The sequence below is a fragment of the Python bivittatus genome, unplaced genomic scaffold (genome assembly GCF_059951505.1).
Source record: "Python bivittatus isolate LINGU-HERP-01145 unplaced genomic scaffold, Pbiv_v1 ctg000340_np1212, whole genome shotgun sequence".
In the NCBI taxonomy this organism is placed as follows: domain Eukaryota; kingdom Metazoa; phylum Chordata; class Lepidosauria; order Squamata; family Pythonidae; genus Python; species Python bivittatus.
Window position 1 is genome coordinate 11,409,044 of NW_028277056.1, and position 21,412 is coordinate 11,430,455.

Below are 21,412 nucleotides of genomic sequence, written 5' to 3' on the forward strand. Positions count from 1 at the left end.
GCTGGGGCGTGCAGAAGAGAATGCCTCCTGGCTCCCGCTTTCCTTGGCGGGGGGGAAGCAGTGTTTCCCAAGGCATGCAAAAAAGCACCGCCGAAATGGGGAGGGGCGGACAGGCAGCCGATTCCCACGGTGGCAGATCCGTGCTGCGGGCTCCTGGCGAGCGGACGCGCGGCGGCTTGGCTACCTTGCGTTGCGGGGGGGGGGGGTCCCGGGGATGGGGAGGTGTGGAAGAAGCAGACGGCTGCGGCTCCCGCGGGCGAGCGAAAGAAATGTTCATTTACCGGAAATTCCCTGCGGGAGTCGCGCGGAGGGAAAAGACTGTGTAACCGGAGCTCCCGTGATTACCAATTCAGTCCCCCCCCCCCCGGCACACCATTGATGGTTAGGATCCGGTGCCTTCCATGCTGTGGGCTGGGCTGATTATGTTTGGGAGGAAGGGTCTAGAAACTGCTCTGGATTGGCTTTGATCTGAAACGAAGACTTTCTACCTTAGAACATAACCCCAACTAGACCACGGGGTCCCTGAGCAGGTGCATAGCACTGCCACCTCACACCAAATAGCTAAAGAAGGCTCATGTAATCTTCTAGATGGAGGTGAGGGAAGCTTCTGCAATAAGGGGTGCTTCATCCCCCCCTCCCCGCATTGCTAAAATTGGTATGTTAACTCTTAAGTAAATGTGGTTGGGACCGGGTATGGTCTGCTGTGGCTGGGTTCACCCAGCATGCTTACCCAAGTCGCAGAAAGACCTAGCGGTTGATGATCTCACAACATGCAAGTCTGGGAAATGTTAACCATGGTTGGGGCTATGTGGCTTGGACTGTTCACCTGGGTTGAGTTTATGTGACTTAGATTGCTAACCTTGGTTGGGTTTAATGTGCCTTGGGTTGTTCACCTGGGTTGAGTTTACGTGGCTTAGATTGCTAACCTTGGTTGGGTTTAATGTGCCTTGGGTTGTTCACCTGGGTTGAGTTTGCGTGGCTTAGATTGCTAACCTTGGTTGGGTTTAATGTGCCTTGGGTTGTTCACCTGGGTTGAGCTTACGTGACTTAGATTGCTAACCTTGGTTGGGTTTAATGTGCCTTGGGTTGTTCACCTGGGTTGAGTTTGCATGGCTTAGATTGCTAACCTTGGTTGGGTTAATGTGCCTTGGGTTGTTCACCTGGGTTGAGGTTACGTGGCATAGATTGCTAACCTTGGTTGGGTTTATGTGGCTTACACCCACCAGTTTGGCTGTGCAGTCTGTAACCAGGTCAGGCATGTTGTGTGAATGTACTCCGGGTGTCCATAAATACTGCATGTAGACTGTCAAATTCTATAAATGATGACCCGCTCTGGAGGGTAATGCCGTGTAACGTGTATACACCATCACTCCAAGACGAGGGGAGAAAGGCTGATTCCTCTGCAGGAGAGCCATCAGGAGCTGGATGGGGGGGCTGCAAAACCTCTGCAGCTTCACTGCTCCTCCAGCAGTGCTCGGTAGGCACGTAAAAGACCATATAGTGCTTCCTCTGGTTAATGATTTTACCAGAAAAGGTCTCCCGAGTCCTCCACTTCCATCCCCTTCCAACTTGGATAAAATTCCCTATCAGATGGGAGAGAGCATCTCTCCCCCCCCCCCACCACCCCCTAAAATAACTAGCTTTCCAGATGGCAGTGTTGTGGGTAAATGTTGGCTTAAAAGGAGCTCAGACTCATTAGGAGCTACCGTAGTTTCTCTTTGGGGGACTTCGCCCAAAGAGCCTTTGTGTGTCTGCCGTCCTGAGTTTCATGGAACTTGGTCTCTGGATTGGAAATCTTTCTGAGAGAGGGAGAGAGAGAAGAATGCGTGCCGGCGGGGGGCAGGGGGTGGGGATAAAACTTAGTCCTTTCTCTTTTCTTTCCCTATCGGCAAAGCTTGTCTAGTGCGGAACAGTTGTCTAGCAGCTCGGTCTGGCTGGGGATAATGGCAGCTGCAGTCCGGCACATCCAGAGGTTGGAGAGGACCGGTCTTAAGCAAAGCAGGCTTGTTTTGTAGAAATTTGCTGTTCCCCACCACCTTGTTCTTTCTCCACCCCCCTACACACACACACACACACACACACCGATTTCTTTGTGTCTTTGTTTTGTGGTTCAGAGGATCTCCAGCGGCTGGGATTCTTGGTTCCAAATCCAATTAAAATAAATGCAAGCGCCAGGGACCGGAAGGCTGAAGAAAGGTACCGCAACGAGTACAACCAGACTCACCTGCTTAAAAAAGCTGCCGCGTGGAGAAAGTCCCCATCCTTTCTTCCTTGACTTGTTTGCTCGGTTCCGGAAGCTGTGTCTTTTTTGTGCTGTCAAGCATCTGAGCCAGCTTCAGTCCAGCCTTCTTGCTGCCCGTGCAAAGCATTTAACTTCCTTCAGGGTTTCCCTCCTCTGCTCTTCGGCCCCTCTCTGACTTTATGAATGATTCACAAGGCTGCTGGCAGGGCCTTGGAACATTGTAAGACAATTTGACCAAATTTAGCAGGGGAGAAATACCTCAGCATTCAGAAATAGCTGACTGCAAGCTCCAGCGTTTCTGCAAAAAGTCCAGCCTTCTCTTTGAGTCCAGAAAAGAAACAGAGATGTATTATGGCTGCTGTTAAGCTTGGGCTTGCTGTGTTAGGAGAAGCCAACCGTTGGGACTTGTGCATTGTTTATAGCTAAATGAAATGCAGAGTGTAAACTCATTATTCAAACCTTGGTTATAGCCAGCTACAGCTTACAGCGATGTGTGAGCTTGATTAATAAGCCATGGTAAATTATGGTTTGTTTAAATGTGATCTGCAGAATAAGTCATATTTGGCTGCTTTGGTGCGATATGGAATGCTGTAAAGCAAACAATTGGTGTGTTGGCTTCAACGTGATGTACAAACTCAGCTTGTGTGGTATAGAGGTGGATTTCTGGCATTTGATCTGGCTAGGGTTACCTGTATCAGGGTTTCAAACATCCTGATGACTATTAGATGAAAGCAACAAGCTTAATTTTTCTATATCTTTACTGTAGATGTGGATTCTTGCATCCTGGGTGTGATAACCTTAATCCCAGGACCCCAAGTTCACATCTTGACATAGGGACAAGTTTGGGGGTGAACTTAAGCCTTGCAAGGTAGTAGGAAATATATGTTTCAAAACTAATGACTTTGATCCAAGTTACCTTGATCTCTTCAAATAAAAGCTAGCATAACAATGGCTTTAGGATGATGCACAACATCATCAACCAGGACAAAAACAAAATTGGGTTTGGGGTCAGTTCCTCTGTCATTTTGTCAATTTCCCAACTTACGTAAACTTATTTGAATGTGTCTACCTTATTGTGAGAAATATATGCTTTAGAGACCTCATTCCAGCCACCAGTTCTTCAGGGGCCTAAGACAAGTTCAACACGGGTTCTATAATTTGGGGGTGGTAAAATGCAAATTAATCTGGTCATTCCTGTTTTGAAAAAAAAAATGGAAGAAAAAACAGAATAACTTCTCTGTTTTGTCACAGAAGGTCTACTACGGTGTGTTTTAATTTCCGTTTTTGGGGAAAGAATATTAAGCATCTAATCCCTGCCTGTGGAAATTAATTTCCATGGGTTAACTTTGATTTGAGAGTGAGTTGGGCCTCAGTCACTGGGTGAGTAAAAACAAGATGATGATCTTTTCTGGAAAGTGACAATATATTTTAAATGAGTTGTGTAGTATAGGACATCCCGAAGGACCACTTAGTGTAGGATAGAAGGACACCCAGTTGCACCACAACATTGAATCTGTATGCTCATATTTTGCACAGTCTGGTTATTCCTGTTTGACTTTATTTTTAAGAGAGTGCATCTCTTGAATTAAGTAACGACCAAAGGGGGTTTGATTCTACATTCTGCTTCAGTCCTCTTTAAGGCCAGACAGTATTTTTCAACCCCCAAACCACCTGCTATGAATTTCTACTGAGGTTCTACACAGTAGCCTTTTTCAGATACAATAACCCCTGATTGTATAGCTTAATGGGGGGAAAGGGGTACATTAAAGCAGAATGTCCACTAAATCCTCATGGAATGCATAAAATGACAAATGGGAATTGACACCTTCATAGAAACATACAGGGTACAGGTGAGTTTAGATTGTTGGAATTGAAGCTCACTAAATAGAGGTCTGTTAAATCAAGAATTGTGATGGGAAGAAGGAAGAACCTTGAGGAAGCGGAGGAAGAGTTGCAACCAAGACAATGGTCAGATAAAAGGAATCTGAGTCTGGGGCAGAAATGTAATTTGAGGAAGTGTCTCATACATGACCCTCCATAGTTCTCATGAAGATAAAGGGAGGGAGAAGGGAAGCACATTCAGACTTGCAAGATTCTGTTACTATAACCCTATAATAAAAGTAGTAATCACTTGCATGTCCTTGGTTTCCAACTTTGGTCTACTTTGGAGGGCTGACATCAATCTTGCGGCTCTTCCTCCTATTCCTCAAGGTTATTCCTTCTGTCCGTTAAAAGAATTTACTGCATTAGAAAATGAAAACGTGGAAGGTCCTATGTGCTAAATTCCCTATCACTCGGGTAACCATGGTCCACATTCAGCCAAATACAGTTACAGTTTTCTTTCAGACAGTGAAGGAGTTGGAGGAGGAGAGACTGATTGCATGCCAAACTATGACTTCCTAATGCCTTGATAAAGCTTAGTTAAGTGGGCATCATTGGGGGTAAGTGGGCATGTTACAGACACCCCTAAAATGGCTGCCACGGTGAGCAAGGCTCACCAAAATGTAATCCAAAAGCAAATAGAAGAACCTGACCTTGGCTTTTAGGGTACTTTCTCTTCCTCTTTGCTGGAGATGCTGACCATTTTTAATTTTCTAAGCATTGCTTGTATGGAGCTTGGAGTCATTCTTGGGTATAGAATCAATGGTAGTAGCTAATGCTTCATCCCAGGGGCTTCCCATTTTTTAAAGTTTAATTAAATTTGCTTTAAGTAGAAGAGTGGGATTATTTTCAGTATAATTCTTTACAAAAAAAACCAAGTAATGTCAGGTGAGGCAGGATGAGAGGCTTCTGCATAAAGGAGCTGAACACAGGAAAAATGAGAGCCAGTATGATGGAGTGGTAAGAAGTAGGACTTGGAACAGCAAAACTCACCCGTAGCCATGGAAGCTGACTGGATGACGTTGGGCCAATCTCTCTCTCTCTCAAACTAGCCTCCCTCACAGGATTGTTGTGGGGAAAATGGGGGGAAGTATACCACCTCGAAGTTCTTGAGGAAAGGGGAATATTAAATACATACAAACATACATGCCCTGTAAGTGTGAATTTCAGGAAGGGTTTCCTGGACTTTTCCTATTCTACTCAAATTTTGGCCCAAGGGGAATAAGAGTTGAGATTTATTTTTTTATATATATAAACATAGCACATAAATGGGGAGGGGGTTCATGTGTCTATACACACAGAATCATTGAGGGCAGGCTAAATTCAGGATGTGAGCCATTGAGGCCCATCATGAGATGAAAACTTCTGCAACTCTGTATATACATTCATTATTTTTAAGCCTCCTTTCTTGATGGGATTTTGTATGCAAGAGAAAAAAAACAACTTTGCTACCCACATAAAAGAAAGAGCACCCAAGAAAAATAAATTTAGAGATGTGAGCATCAGTAGCACACTTTAAATATACAGGTAGTCCTCAGCTTACAACCATTTGTTTAGCGACCGTTCAAAGTTATGATGGCGCTGAAAAAAGTGATGACCAGTCCTTGTGCTTGCGACCATTGCAGCGTTCCCCATGGTCATGTGATCACAATTCAGGCGCACATTTACAACACTTGTAGCATCATGTGATCATCATTTGTGACCTTCCCAGCCAGCTTCCAACAAGCAAAGTCAACGGGGAAGCTGGCAAGGAAGGTTGCAAGTTGCGGTCATGTGATGTCCTGCTTAATGATGACCGTGACAAAAAAGTAGTAAAGTTGATGCCTCACTTAGTGACTGCACTGCTTAACAATGAATTTTCTGGTCCTTATTGTGGTCATAAGTCAAGGACTACCTGTAAGACCCTTTAAACTATATGGACAATGATATGTTTTAATCTGATACTGGAAGCACAGCAAGAAGTGTGAGGAACAAATGCCAAAGATAGGGTGTTATCGCTTAGAAGGCCCTTTTGCTTCTTTTCCCCCCAAAATTTAGGCTGGAAAGTGAAATTCAAACTACAGCCTCTGCTGGACAACTTTTAAGAATGGGCAGGCTCGCAATGAAAAGGGCAGCCTTTAAAAAAATATTGTTCTGAAGGTTGCCAGAGGTATGAAAATGATGAGGTAATGTCACAAGAGGGATCAGGGCATGGTATATTACTTTTTTTAAAACCCAAAGCAAAATAATTGTGCCACTGAAGAGCTGGTACTTTGCTGCTGAATTTTGGGAGTGTTTGTTGGGCTGGAGAAATGGACAGCGTTATGAAAAAAGTGATCCTTCAGATATCTGAATCCCAGATCAGCTTCTTGTGGGGGGCATAACAGTGAAAAGAATCCAGTGTAGCCTTTTAAGAATCTGTACTAAGATTGCATTTATTACAACATGTGGGTTTTTGTAGGCTTTAGCAGTTCTCAGATTTTGCAGCGCCACGACCCATAGACACCTGCTAGAAGCTGTGGTGATGTCACTTGACCCACTTGTGTGACGATGCCTATGACATCACATGACTCCCATTGCCACCCTGTGGATACCCATCCTATGAGCCCCCAAAACAATAAATGGATTTGTATAAACCTCCCGCCCCAAGTCAAAGTAATGATTTCATTGCATTTAACGGTGGGCAAGAAATAATATCACTTCTAATAATTACATTTTAATCTATAAATAAAATTAAAAATGGTACTACTTTATGAAATAAAACATTTTCATTGGAAATAGACAATCCAAATCAGTTTTGAAATCATTTTCTTAATCGGAAGGACAAGCTTGCTTAGCTTGCATTATTTTTGAGACAGCCACTCTCATTCTCTTTTCTTGTTTATTTTGGATCAATATACAGTAGGTAGCCCTTGTTTAGCGATTGCCTCGTTTAGTGACTGTTTGCAGTTACAGTGATGATGAAGAAATAACTTTACATCCAATCCTCATGTTTACGATCTTCACAGATCTGTAAAGCAAAGGAAAGCTGAAGTAAGATCATCAGCATAGTCACGGTTTCACTTAGTGGTCACTTTGCTCAGCGACTGAATTGCTGGTCCCAATTGTGGTCGCTAAATGAGGACTACCTGTATTTGCTGTTTAGAGAAGCAGCAAAAGGGAATCCTGATCTAGTTTCTGGCTTGTCCAGGCATGGTGGAAGTAATCAATTTTTACAACAGTAATCAATTTTTAGGTGTGTAATACAAAGTAGGGGCCCTATCAGAACTCACTTTCCCTTTGCTTCCATTCTGCATCTCCTGGCAAAGTGGGAATGAGTTCTGAAAATGACCCAGATTTGGGTGCCTGTGCAATGAGTTTTATGTACCCAAAGCTGAATCCCAGTGAGAACTGGCTCTGGATTCTGCTTCAAGAAGCCAGCTGTTAGCTTGTCCAAGCAGAGCAGGAACAAATGTTGATATTGATCTTGCTTTGCATGAGAAAGACCTCTGAACTCTGCAGTCCCCCTCAAATTTTCTCTTCTAGTAGACCATGACCCAGAATTTGAGAATCCCTGTTTTAGCTGCTTCCTTTGAGGACTGCAGAAAGCTTGGAAGCTCTGCCCACTTTGGATGACAGTAATTTAGGTAGGTGAAGCACTGGAGCCAGTTTATCACCGATCACAAATAATTGTAACTGGTTCTAGATAGTAGAAGGTCCACTGTACCGCTCTGTGATAGTTCAGGATGTACAAATATTCACAAATGATTTATATTAAAGAGGAATGGAACTCCATCTAGAATAAATTATCACCTGAAAATGAGAATTGCTTACTTAACAGCGCTTCTGTTTTATCAAGACTCATAGCTCTCTCTGAGTTTCATCCACTCCAGGTGGCACTCGAGCTCTTGTAGAACCTCATTTGAGTCATGCTGCACCTTCTGATAATTTCACCTGTGGAGCAACTCTGAGTATGGGGAACAAAATGAGGACTGCATAGAGTTGATAAGTGCAAAACTACTTTATGATTCCAATCTTGTATGTAGTGGAAGCATTATATCACCATGCATCTTTCTCCTGTGTCAGAAACATTGATCCTGGAAGATAATGTGATTAATGGTATCAGAGACAGCAAGAAAGATTAACAGACTGACACCATTTGTCTTCCAATGAATTTCACCAGGCTATCCAAGGCTCTCTTAGGGCCAAATCTTGAGCAGGGTCTATTGATATGCTCAAAAATAGTCTACCCTCCTAGTTGAGATGTCCCCATCTTCTCAAGTATTTTGCAAACACGGATGAGCAAAAGTTGTTATGATCTTATTCCAAAGAAAAATTGTAAGGAAGCATTTGTAGTTTCTTCTTAGGCACAGTTAGTTTTCTCAGGCTTACTGCTAGTGGCATAAGTACAACGACAAGCTTTGTGCAAGAGATAGGAAAATGTTCTTTAACTGAAGGGCTGTGCTTTGTTTGCTAGGGGCTGCATTTAAACCAATGGGTGGCACCATGGAAAATGCAAAACACATTCCTTTTTGAAATCGGATAATTCCAAAGCATTTAAACATGGGTTAAAAAGACATTGTCATCTAATTTTCATGTCAAACTGCACCAAGACATTTTAGCAGCAACTCTCAAGAGGACTCTGTGGAGTGCACTAATGTTTCAAGGTACAGGGCACATGCCTACAAGGTGCTCACCCTAATATAATATCTGCATTGGACTGCATGGATTTAAATTAATCTTGTATAAGATTATACAAGATAATATAAAATAAACAAGCAGCCATGTGGCCTCCACTGAAATTTAAGGCAGATTTTTGCACCATTTAACTTTTTTTGGGGGGGGGGTAGCTGCCAGTTTGAGCATGGCTACGTTGCTGTACCAGCTGGTCATCAGGATTTAAAGTTTAAAGAAACCTGGCCAAGCCTTTGCCTTTATTAATGCAATTATTCTTCATTGGGTTTGTATCTTGCATTTCATCTAAAGAATGGTACATTTTTACATTCCAGTGATGGAAACGTAAAGAGTTAAAAATAGTTGGAGTCCACCATCAGCTGATTCAAATGGAAATGGTTGGGCAGAAGAAGGAAATCTAGACTCCTTTCTTAAAGGGAAAAGGTTGAGCAAGGTCATATTGAAATAGGCAGTCCCTCAGATCATCAGGTCCTAAATTGTGCAGAGCAGTGTTTCTTGACTTTAGCAACTTTAAGATAAGGGGACTTCAACTCCCAGAATTCCCCAGCCAGCAAGCTTCCAGATATTCCTCAGGAAAATCCTGAGCACATCGAAGACATAGGTCATGTCACTGTCCAAATACGTTGTTTACTACCTAGGAATCAAGAGGTAGCAGGAATTCAAGAAAGATTTTCAAACTCTGGGCTTGGTTTCTCAGATGGAGTGCAACTCCAGTCTCTGTTTACCAAGAGCACCTTTGGTCTGAATTTAATCTCAGGCTGTTCAGTCTTATCTAGCCCATTATTGACTTTAGATGCCAGCGAAGGGAATCAACTGCTTGCTTCAAGTTTGATGGCAGAAAAGAGTTAAGCCAGAAGCCATCAGCCTCCTGTTGACATCTTCAGAATTCCAGTTTATTTCTTCCTATCACTTTTGTGTAGGTATTAAACCGTTTAAAGGAGAAGATGGAAACCTGGGGTCCCCACAGGCCAGAGATCTAGGTACCAAATATTGTTAACCTGGACACAGCTTAACAGGTAATACCAGAACAACTGTACAGGATATCCCCAAGGTATAGCCCTGCCAGGTGGTTCAAAAAAAAATTATGATGGATGATATTGAAAGCTACCAAATGGTTGAAAGCAAGAGTTGCCTTGGAGTCCCTGGTGGGTTTGCAGTAAAGAAATAGGATAGGTTGGATGAATGGATTGATAAAAGTGTAATCTGCTAAGAGAACCCAGAAAACTCGTTAATTTAAAGGTTTAAAAGGAGAGACTGCTTTCACTTTCCTTCTAAGCCAGCTGTGCTCCTGGAATACCTGTGAGAGAATATCATGATGTAACATTTTCTGCAGGTTGATGTTCAGAATCCTTGCAGATGGGAGAGCAACTACATGGCTAACACAGCATCATTCCACCTTGCAGAATCTTTGTGGGCATTGGACCTCCATGCACCACATTTCATGGCTGTTCTGCTCTGCATGAGAAATGTTGCTTTAGAATGGATTCTCAGAGACTTTTGCTCTTTACCAGTAATTATTATGTGAACTATGATTGCATTAATATCTGAAAGTAACTTGAGTATTTCATTAGTGTGTGGTCTTCAGACTCGGCAGCTTGTATTATCTCAAGGGAAGAATTGCTGAATTACGTAAGATATGATGAACTGGGTAATTAAAGAAGTGTCTGTGTGCCCGCCTGTTCTTCGAGCAGCCATTCTCAACTTTTCATATTCCCTGCCCCACCAGTTATTCTGTCAAATGAAGTGGGTCCTATTGTGGTGGAAACCAAAAGGTTTCTTTTTCAAAGGTAGATCTTTATATATGGGTGTGTGTGTGTGTAATAGGGATTCTGTTGTTATATTTATCATTTACAGTAAGATTTTAAGTTTTAAGGGCTTAAAGTTTTAGGACTTTAAGGATTTAAAGGTTATGGACTTACCATGCATCCAATCAGTACAGGTCCTCGTTTACCAACCATTTGTCCAACAACTGTTCAAGCTTATGACAGCACTGAAAAACGAGACTTACGACCAGTCCTCAAAGTTGTGGCCATTGCAGCATTCCCGCAGTCACATGATCATGATTTTGTTGCTTGGCAACCAGCATGCATTTATGATGGTTGCAGCTTCCTGCGCTCACATGATTGCCATTTGCAATTTTCACAGCTGGCTTCTGACGAAGTCAGTGGGGAAGCTAGTAGGAAGTTGCAAGTTGTGGTCACATGACATCAGGCTTAACGACCATGCTGCTAAGTGATGGAGTTGCCAGTCTCAGTTGTGGTTGGTAAGTGAGGACTATCTATAGTATGCATCTCAGTGGTTGGGAATCACTGCCTTAGCATCCTGAACTGATATTTCAATCTCAGTCTCTAATCCTTCCTTTCTTCTCACCTACATCTACATGCATTCATTCTCACACAACATCCTTTGCCAAGAGCAGAGGGTCAGTCCACTCCTCTGTTTGATTTTCCTGTTTAGTATATTCCTGAAAGGAATTCTCAGTTAAGACACAAATGGTTTCACCCTTACCTTCTTTGGCAATATATTGCTTGTAGTTAGAAAAAGACATGCTCAGAGACTTGAACCGTTAACCATCTCTTGATCAGCCATTCCATATTCCCTGAGTTGAGGAAGCCTACTCTCAAAAAAAAGTTGTTTGGGGTATCCGTTGTATATCAATGGAGTGCTTGATGTTATATTTTCACTGGTGGGTTTTGGGATACATCAGATGATTGGCTGTGAAAGCCAGTTGGAGAAGTTTTTTTAAAGATACATGGTGAGGCCCAAAGCAGAAGAATAGATATTTCCTGATGCTTTATATCTTTTTTTTTTTTTTGGCCTAGAGACTGAACTTCATTATCATCAGTTAGTTGCTGTGTGGGTCTTCCTGCATATGCAAAAAGCCCACCCTTGTCTTGTCACGTTAGGGTTCTTTCTCTTCTGTGTCAAGCTTTGGATGAAATCCAAAATGCTCTGGGTTTACAGTGAGAGCAGAAAATAGAAATGTCAAATCAGGCAGTTGGCCAAGCAGAGTGAGGGTACATGGATCCCATGAGACCATTGCAAGTGAATGCAAAGCTGCAACTGTCTAAACAGGACTGCTCTAATCTGCATGATTTACATGACTTACTGTTACAAAATTATTCGATTTTAGCACAGTTTAACAAAATGAATACCATCTGCCCACCAGTAGTCTGAAGCAGATCTACTTGTCACCAAGCAACTCTGCTAAATAATGCCTTCACCTTTCCCTCAGTGTCTTTATTCATAAAAACAGTTAGAAACTTGGCCCATCCACACATTCCAGCATTTCATGCCTCACAAGTAGAATTGGATGAAAAAAAGCTGTGCCTTATCCCAGGAATCAAACACTGTGGCTACTGAAGCAATCTACGAAGGTGTCATGAAGGTTAATGGAAGCCAATCTTATTAACATAAGCCAATGTCCCCAAAAGCTTTCTGTCCTTGTGCCAACACTACATTTCCTGGTTGTCTCCCCGTGATGGCTTCTGAATAATCCAGCCCTTCTCTTCAACTGGCTGGTGTCCTTTCCTGGATGGACAGATAATATTTTGTCCCTTTCCTATTATTTTTTAATTTAGGCCCAGTCAGCAAAATCGACTGGCAGCAGATTTATGACAAAAACAAAGTCATTCTGTACATAGCATGCTATTAGCTGCTGTAAGATGTGATCATGGCCACTACCTTGAGTTCACTTGAGATGTGATGAGTCAGTCTTCTTGCCTCATTTACATGTTTCCATAAAGCAAAGAAGTGCATTGAGTTTTAACCCTGAAAGGCATGCTCACATGAAGAGAGGTAATTTTGCCAGACCTTCATTCATTCTGTTGTTCTACTTTTAGCATTCTCATCTGTCTGGTTTATTGCCCATGTAGGAGTTGGATTCAGGAGAAAGAGTCCGGACTGAGAAGGTGTGGTAGGTTACAAGTGAGTTTTAATCAGCTCCTCTCACATACATACACTTTTTGCTATATAAATTAGACCTCCTCCAATGCCTGCTTTGGAATTTGAACCTGGGAGAAGCATGAATAATGAAAATGGTTGACTTTAGCTCATCCTATTGGCTTAAAAAAAAATCTGGGTATTACCTGACATGATGAATCCTTGTTAGATCCAGCCCTTATTGGAGAGCAATCAAGATGCAAAGAAGTGTCAACAGATAAATGGATGAAATAATATGTATTTTATTTACCCTGTCCTAGTGGTAAAACTGCACTTTGTGTACCATGTTTACTATTTTGTCTTAAAACATAGTTGCTGAGTATCTCATTACTACATACCTGAATAGGCATGTACAGCTTTTGTGTGTGTGAGTGAAAGCTTTATTGGGCTTCTACCCAATGTGCTGGGAGGTGTGGTCCAAAAAAGTAAGTAGGATCAAGACAGACAAGAGGTCTGTCTTCAGCTAAATTTGAAGTAATTGAAATAAAATCAAGATAGTGATTATAATTAATGTTGATTTCATGGGATCTTGTTCTTCCTTGAAAGAGAAGTCATCCGAGGAAGCCATGATACCCCTGTTTTGGTAGCAAAAGTAATCTTCCAGGAGAACAGAATGGAAATATCAATGGGGGTTCATGGTGAACCAGAATTCACATGGTGACATCATTGAAATAGGGATAACCTTATCAGACTGATTTGTACAGTTGGGTAGTGCTTCAGACTTGATGTTCAAAAGTGTTTTTGGCATACATAGGAATATAATAGTAACATCTGCACTGTAACAACTGAAACAGCTTTCTTTTTGGTGCATGCATTCTTAGGAAAAGATGCAGCTGCTTTAATGAGTTGCAGACAGGTGCTAGGTTCATACTGCCTCATGCTCCGAAGCATCTTTTGGAGATAGAATCCATGTCTTGCACAGCCCTATTGATTTATGAATATCTAGCCACATGAACACGTTTTATTCATTTCAAGAACTATTTGTGAGATTCTTTTAAAATATTAGTGCTAAAAATATGTCATAAAACTTACTAATACCTAGTATAAGCTGCTTAAAAACCTTTTCAGCCATTTTTGATCAGATACCCGATCCACTTTTTCTCTCTTTGGAAGATAATTTCAGTTATTGAAGGTAGTGTGCTTAGATGGTAAAACTGCACAAATTAATTGTAACTTGAGGATCAAGTGAGAATTGAATTCCAAATAAACTGATAAAAAATCTACTTGAATATTATTAGAGGTTATATATGATTCCTTTTTCCAAGCTGTTAATTAGCATTCTGCACTTTTTTTAAACAATAAATTGTTTTATATTAAGTTCCAAATTAACATTGTATCTTGTCTTCTAACTGCTTGAGCCCTTAGGGGCATAACGTGGATTAAATGTATAACTGGAAGTGCATATAATGAGAGGATAAAAGCCAATTTTGCCATTGGATATGATGGTTGTGCCATTGCAAGCCTTTCAGTAAATACTACCTTGCTTTTTATATGAATTATTAATGGTATTTGGGTACTCTTAAAAAATGAAGAGGATGTTATCCTCAGGTCAAAAGTTTTCAGTGATTAAAGCTGGGGATTTTGGATACTGTTCAAAATGCCCATTGCCATCTTCCTGCCCTTTTTGCTGGAATTGCTAGCCAGCCCTCTTCTTGGCATTAATTTTATCTATTTCCATGACATAAAACAGTTGTAACCCGTTAAAAATGTATAAACAGCTGCTAAAGCATCATGAACTATAAAAAAAGATTAGGTTCAAGAAGGAGGTATTGACTTGTAGGGCTCTGCACATTTCAAAAATGATTTGGACCAAGTGTTTTGGACCTTTCAGAAACGCAAGGACGACGTCTTTCTGCTGGTCGTAAAAGCAGCTGGTCTTTCTCCATGCGTGAACCTGAACAAAGGGGGTGATTGCTTTTAAGCATTGATTCCTTAAAGCTGATGCGAGTCTTAAAGTAGCCACACCTTTTTTCAGGTTGGTGCAGAAGCTTCTGGAAACACATCTTGGAATCATTTTTGAAGCATGATAGCCCTATTGACTTTCTTCCTAAAGGGAAAAGAGGCAGGGTGACACGGAATTACTGTGAGACATGGCTATGTTGGAACATATTGATGCCTAAAAAGTCCTATGGGAGAAGTAACATTGACTTTGGAGGATCAATCACAGAATTTAGATTAGCCATGGGGATCACTATGATAGGTGCTAACCTGCATTAGGATTAAACATAAAATTAAGGACACAGTCCTTAAAAAAATTTGAGGACTCGGATTGACTCAAGGAGTGAGTTGACCTGTCCCTTTGAGACAGGAGAAATCAAGAAATGTTTTCCTTGGATGGGACTACGTTCTGGATGGGTTTCATGTTTTGCAGACATATTTTCAGCACCATCCTCATGGATAATAAGTATGCATGCATTAATAAAAAGACACGGAGGTCTCTTCTGCTCTTGTTTCTATTCAGAGATGGGAGAAGAATGATCCTTCTGCTTCTTCAAATCCTGGCTGATTTAATAGGAAATTAGTTTGCGCTGGTGAAAAGTACTGCAATCTTGCAGAGTTCAGTTCCTGAAATCTTGCTGATGTTGGTGGAATTTAAGTAGCCTGCGTACAGAATTGTTGCTGAAAGAAGGATGGCTGATCTGTGCTAGTTGATGGTTGATTTCCACCATTTCAGAACCATAATTTCCTTTGACGCTCCATTAGCAAACACACATTTCTTGAATGTCCTTGATTTGCCATATTAGTACTATTTTTCTTAAACAGTTGGGTATCCTCTTTGGTACCATCTGTGCATTGCATTTACTTTGGAAATACTATGTTTTGCACTCCATAATTTGGACTTTCATACTTTTTGGAAAATGGTATTATAGTTTGTAGGGCAAGTATCTTTCATTTGATGTGAGATTGCCCATGTGTTAAATAAAATATTCCATGAATCTGAATTGCTGGTGAATGAGCTTTTCAAGTTCCCTTTCAACAGAAAAATCAGTATTCTTCATTATCTAATGAAAAAACTGACATTGTTTTCACGTTTATATCTCAAACTATCTCACGGGACATTTTTTTCCGTACTCATTGAAAGATCATGTTAGTAAATCAATGGAACAGCAGCAGTATTTGTTCAAATGTATAATATTTGCATACCCAAACTTATAGTAAAGTTTAGCAGGTTTGGCAGACGATGGCAGTGGAACATCAAAGAATAAATTCAGTGGAGTGACCAAATAAATGGAATTTTCCGTTTGCTCATGAGTTGAAATTAAAACAACTGTCAGTGGAAGAAAATGTAACTATACAGAAAAATTATTGGGAAAGCAGCTTGTATTCCAATGCAGCCGTTCCAGTCATTTCTGAGAACAAGTATGCAAATTCTGAAAGAGTATTTTGCTTCTTTGGCATTTGACATATTGTACATGTTTTCCGTAGTTATTTTAAGGAGAGAACCATCTATTTCTGATTACTGCTTCATGGAAACTGTGTTTAGAGGATGTGCATAAATAGTATTTATAAGATTCTTGTGCAGTTTTAATTTTTAGTCATTTCTATTTAAGATGTATCAGAGAGGGAATTTATTTAAGGTTTAGCATATTGTAGGAAAGTTAACTTCCACCATACCCAGCGTCATTTTAGATACAAAGCATAGTACAATTTTGATGTTCTCCAAACATGCCTGCAGTTGTGTCTGCTTATAGCACTGACCATAATTTAAACTTTTATCCACTATCCATTTTATTTAAATCGTGAATAAATTTCCTCCGTGTTGCATTTTGCCAGTTATTTGTATCTTACATTGTTCTTCATAGGATTTAGCCTCCAAGCCCCTCACCATCTTCGTTGCTCTCCTCCATACTCTTTCCAGTTCCTCAACATCTTTTCTGGTATTGTGGTGAGTTGTGATTGTGACACTGTGCCTCTGTTGATGCAGCCCAAGATTGCATTGGCCCTTTTTGCAGCTGCAGCACACTGCTGGCTTATGCTTAACCTGTGCTCTATTAGGATGCCCAGATGCTTCTCAAAAGTATTACTGCTGAGCCACTGACTGGCTATCTTGTAGCTGTACATTTGGGTTTTCCTAACTAAGTCCAGAATCTTACATTCCTCACCTCTGAACTGCATATTGTTGTATAGGACCCAATATTCAAGCCTATCGAGATCCTTTTGTACTTTGAGTCTGTCTTCTGAAGTGGTAGGAATGCCCCCCTCCCCAGGTTTATGTCATCTGCAGATTTGCTGAGCATCCCTTTTGTCCTTTCTTCTAAGTCATTTATGTAGAGGAGCACTGGACTCAGGACCGAACCCTGGGGGAACTCACTGCAGACCTCCATATACTGTATATAGACCTAGATTTATCATGGACCATGTGTTGGTTATGGTTGCAAAACCAACCCATCTGGTAATGGGACCATCCATCCCACATTGTTCCACTTTATTAAGAAGGAGACTGTGGTCAACTTTATCAAATGCCTTACTGAAGTCTAAATACATGACATCCATAGCGTTCCCTTAGTCTACTGATCTAGTCATCTTGTCAAAAAAAAAAAAAAGCAATAGAATTTGGCATGACCTATTTTTAACAATTCTATGCTGGCTTCTAGTAATCACCTTATTTTTTTCTAAGTGTTTGCAAGCCCACTTCTTGATGATCTTGTCTAGAGTTTTCCCAGGTACTGATGTCAAAGTGATTGGCTTGTAGTTTCTTGGGTTCACTTTCCCCCTTTTTTTAAAGATTGGAAAAGTGTTAGCTCTTCTTTAATCTTCTGGCACTTCCCATGTACTTTAGGAGTTCTCAAAGTTTAGAAGTCATGGTTCCAAGATCACATCTGCCAGTTCGTTTAGTGCCGTGGGAGGTAATCCACCCAGTCCTGGAGACTTGAATCCATTCAAAGCAGCTAGGTGTTCGCTTATAAATTCCTTGCATAGTTTGACATACATTTTCTTCTGTCCTTCATAGTCTGGCTTCTGACAAGTTGGACCACCCTTTCCTTTTGTGAAAAGACATACACAAAATAAGAATTAAGCTGTTCAGCTTTTTCCTTGTTGCCTGTCAACATCTTGCCATCTTCTCCGAAAAGGACTGACCATTTCTTTGACTTTCCTCTTGTTTTCACACATACTTTTTTTGTTATTTTCAGCATTCATTGCATGCCCAGGTCATTGTGAGCTTAACTTTCCTAACTCCATCTTTATAAATTTGGAATATTTGTTATTCTGCTTTTGTTATATGCCTGTCCATTTTTAAAAGTTGTCTTTTTTGTTTCTCAGTTTATCAGAGAGCACCTGATGCAGCCAGGCTAGTTTCCTCAGGTGTCTCTAGTTCCTTCTTCCACTTTTTGGAAAATGAAGCTGTCTGCAAGACATGACAAGAACTTTTCAGCTCTTTTACTTCCTGAAGAGTTGATTTCCAGTTGATGTCAGAGTAATTGAAATCCCATATTATCAGAGTGGTGTGCTTTCTCTACACTTCAGCCATCTGATGTATAAAGATTTCTTCTATATTTTCTAGTTGGTTGGGTGGTCTTTAGTACACACCCACAGCAGTCACATTTTTCCCCTTAATTTTCATCTAGGCACAGGGTTTTCATCCTTGGTGACAAGGAGTTCCGTAGTTATTCTTTACATGTAATGCAACCCCTCTCCTTTTTTGTTAGGTCTGTTTCTTTCAAACAAATTATAACTTTCCACTACTATATTCCAATCGTGAATTCCACCCAACTGTGTTTCAGTAATACCAACAAAGTCATATTTGTCCCTCCATACTAGGACTTCAGTTTTTCCTGTTTGTTCTCCAAACACTATTCAACCATCTGCGCTCTAATACTGCTGTTACTGCATCTCCTGAATATTCTTGAGCATTTCTCCTATCTTACCACTTCCTTCCTTGTGAGGTTTACTGAGTTTGGGTTTATACTTTGAATGTGGTTCTGGGTATTGATTTCCCTCCACTTTGATGCTTAGTTTAAAGTCTCTACCTTAAAGATGGCCTGAGAAATACAACTTATAAACTCATTCTTCCCAGACTTCGTGAAGTACAGCCTCTCTCTCATCAGAAGCTCTTCCCGAAGGCAGTGTAAACCATAGTCCAGGAATCCAAAGTTTTCTTGATGACACCATCCTTGAACTAGTGGTTCACTTCCAGAATCCTTTATTCCTTTCTCAGGCCATGATCTCCAGTTGGAAGCATGGGTAAAAATGCCACCTGTGCTCTGAACTTTTTTGCCTTCTGCCTAGCTCTTTATAGTCTTGCTAAATCTTCTGCACTCTTTCTGGCAGTTTCATTTGTTCCAACATGAACAGAAAGAATGGATAGTGGTCAGTAGGTTTGATTAGCCAGGTCAGGCTCTCCCAGCTTCTGGGAGACAGCATAATTTCCTTGATATCGTACCTGGTCTGCGGATTGCTGATTCTAATCCTCTCAACAGTGAATCACCCATCCCCGCCACACACCTTTTCCTCTTTGGGACAGTTCTGGGTTCCTCATGCCAGTAAAAGTCCAAAGTTCTCTCTTGCAAGTCCCTTAGAATGCTGGCAAAAAAGATCTTCTCCAGAAGTCTGTGAGTCACCTTTCAGCTGGAGGACCTGAACCTGATTCCAGAGCTCTAGCATCAGGGACTGTCTCTTGGTCTCTTGATCCTTTGAGTTACATGCTGCCAAACCCCTCCTCTGGGGCTGTGGTGGTACGTGGGAATGACCTTGGGAGACAGGGCAAAGAGACACAGCCAAGGAAACAGTCATATAAAAGGTAGCTGAGTTGCAAGTTGTTGTCCTGCCGCTGGTTGAGGCAAATTCTGCCCCAGCTTTTGCGTTAGTTGTACCGTGGCATTCTGCAGGTTGGTCATCTGTGCATCTACCTGCTGCTGGGGTTGCAACAGTGCTGCTGCTAGATGCTCGGCAGAGAGCAGAGTCCCCTGGGGATCGGAGGCCATTCCTAAAATTCCTCTCTTTGGAAGACAGTTTGTGACTTGCAAGATTGGTGTCAGCCTTACTAGGTAGACCAGACAGGAAACACGACCAGATAAGCTAATTCTACCTTATTGTAAAGCTACATTAACAGAATCTTTCAAGTCTTGAAAGTGCTTCTCTCCCTCCCTCATCCTCTTTACAGCCCCAAAACCAGGGAGGATCTCGTCTGAGCCTCTTGCCCCGCCCACTATCTAGCTGCGGCCTATGCTGTTCCTTATCTGACCGTTCCCTTGGCAGCATCTCTTCGCCCAGTCTCCCAAGATCATTCCCACATACTGTTACAGGGGCTCCTGCTTTCTTTGTGATAGTCTCTTCCTTTCTGTGTTCTTTTTGGAGACATCTACCTACCTTCTCCACAAACTCCTTGTCTTCTCTAATGAGTTTCAATGTGGCCATTGTGCCTCCAGACCCTCTGCTTTCTCCTCCAGCAGTGCAGCAAGTTTGTACTTGGTGCAGGTATAGTTAAAATCCTCTTCAGGCAGGAACACAAGCATCACACATACATATCTTGAGGTTTCCTTGTCCATGTCTCTCTGTTTCCTGAAGATTATGCAGCTCTAAACAGCTCCTTCCTTTGTATACCCTCTTGTTTAGATTCTCTTGGGAAAACACAACACAACAAAACAAAAAAACCCAGAAACAACAACAAAAGATGTGTCCTACATGCTGAATAAGAGAAAAAGAGAGGAAACTAGTAGATTTGTTAAGTTCTGCATGTTTTTAACTCCCCTGGACCACTCACTTGAGCGGATGAGGTGAAGTCCAACTTGCCTGCTGTTTGCTGTGATGTTCTATTTGTATGGGAATTATCACAATAAATTCATCCTTCTTATTTCACAATAGCTTTGTGGCATTTTAAGTGTCACAGGATTTATTTTATTTTTATAATTCTTTTAAGGTTTCATATTTCCTTTAATATCTTTGCGCATCCATGTTGTGATGTATCACTGATTTCCCCAGCCTCTCCTGGTGCATAAAGATTATTGGACCACTGTGGAATCTATTCCACCTATTAAGACCCAGGCCAACTATTTTACATATGATAGTTTTTTTGCACAAGGTTCAATATCTTTCCTATATGCTCTGTCCATCAGCTTGCCTCTAATATCAGCTGTGCTAGGTGGATTGTGGCCTGGTCAGAATGAGCAAACCATAGCAGCGAACTGTGTCTGTGATGTTTGATCAATTTGTTGCATAAATAATAACTCTGGCAGTTTTGCCATCAGTTAAGTCTAGCTGCAATCTTTTGACTCTTGCAAGAAATTCTTCTCTAACTTTTCTGGAAAACAAAGGGGTATTTGTGCGCTTTTAAAAATGGAAATAATACGTGGCCTGATACAGAGTTTGCCTGAGCATGTATCAACATATTATTTTGAAACTGGAGACTTTTAAGATGATGGATATTTAGAATCCTGTTTATTTGTTATTTCAGCCTAGTCTCCCTCTGGCTCCTATGGATTATTGTTTTTTGATTCTTAGTTGCTCTGCTTGCGTATTGATAATAAGTTAGGAATCTTCTGGTTCCAGATGTGATTTCCACCACAAGAATATTAGAACCGTCCTGCTGGATTTGGTCTACCCCTTCTAGTCAGCATTCTGTCTTACCTGGTAGGCCACCAGATGCATCTAGGAAGCTTATAATCAGGAGATAAAGTCAGCCATGCTCTCATTGTTGCTCCATGTGCCTAGTACATACAGGAACATGGTCCCCATGCCTGAAGGCAGCACCAGTGA

At 41.3% G+C, this 21,412-nt stretch overlaps 1 protein-coding gene across 1 annotated transcript in view; it reads left to right on the plus strand.

The window, feature by feature from the left end:
- The window catches only part of FAT3 (FAT atypical cadherin 3), a 477,600-nt gene that overhangs the window by 885 nt on the left and 455,303 nt on the right, over positions 1 to 21,412 (plus strand). The gene's annotated exons all lie outside the window — the stretch shown is intronic.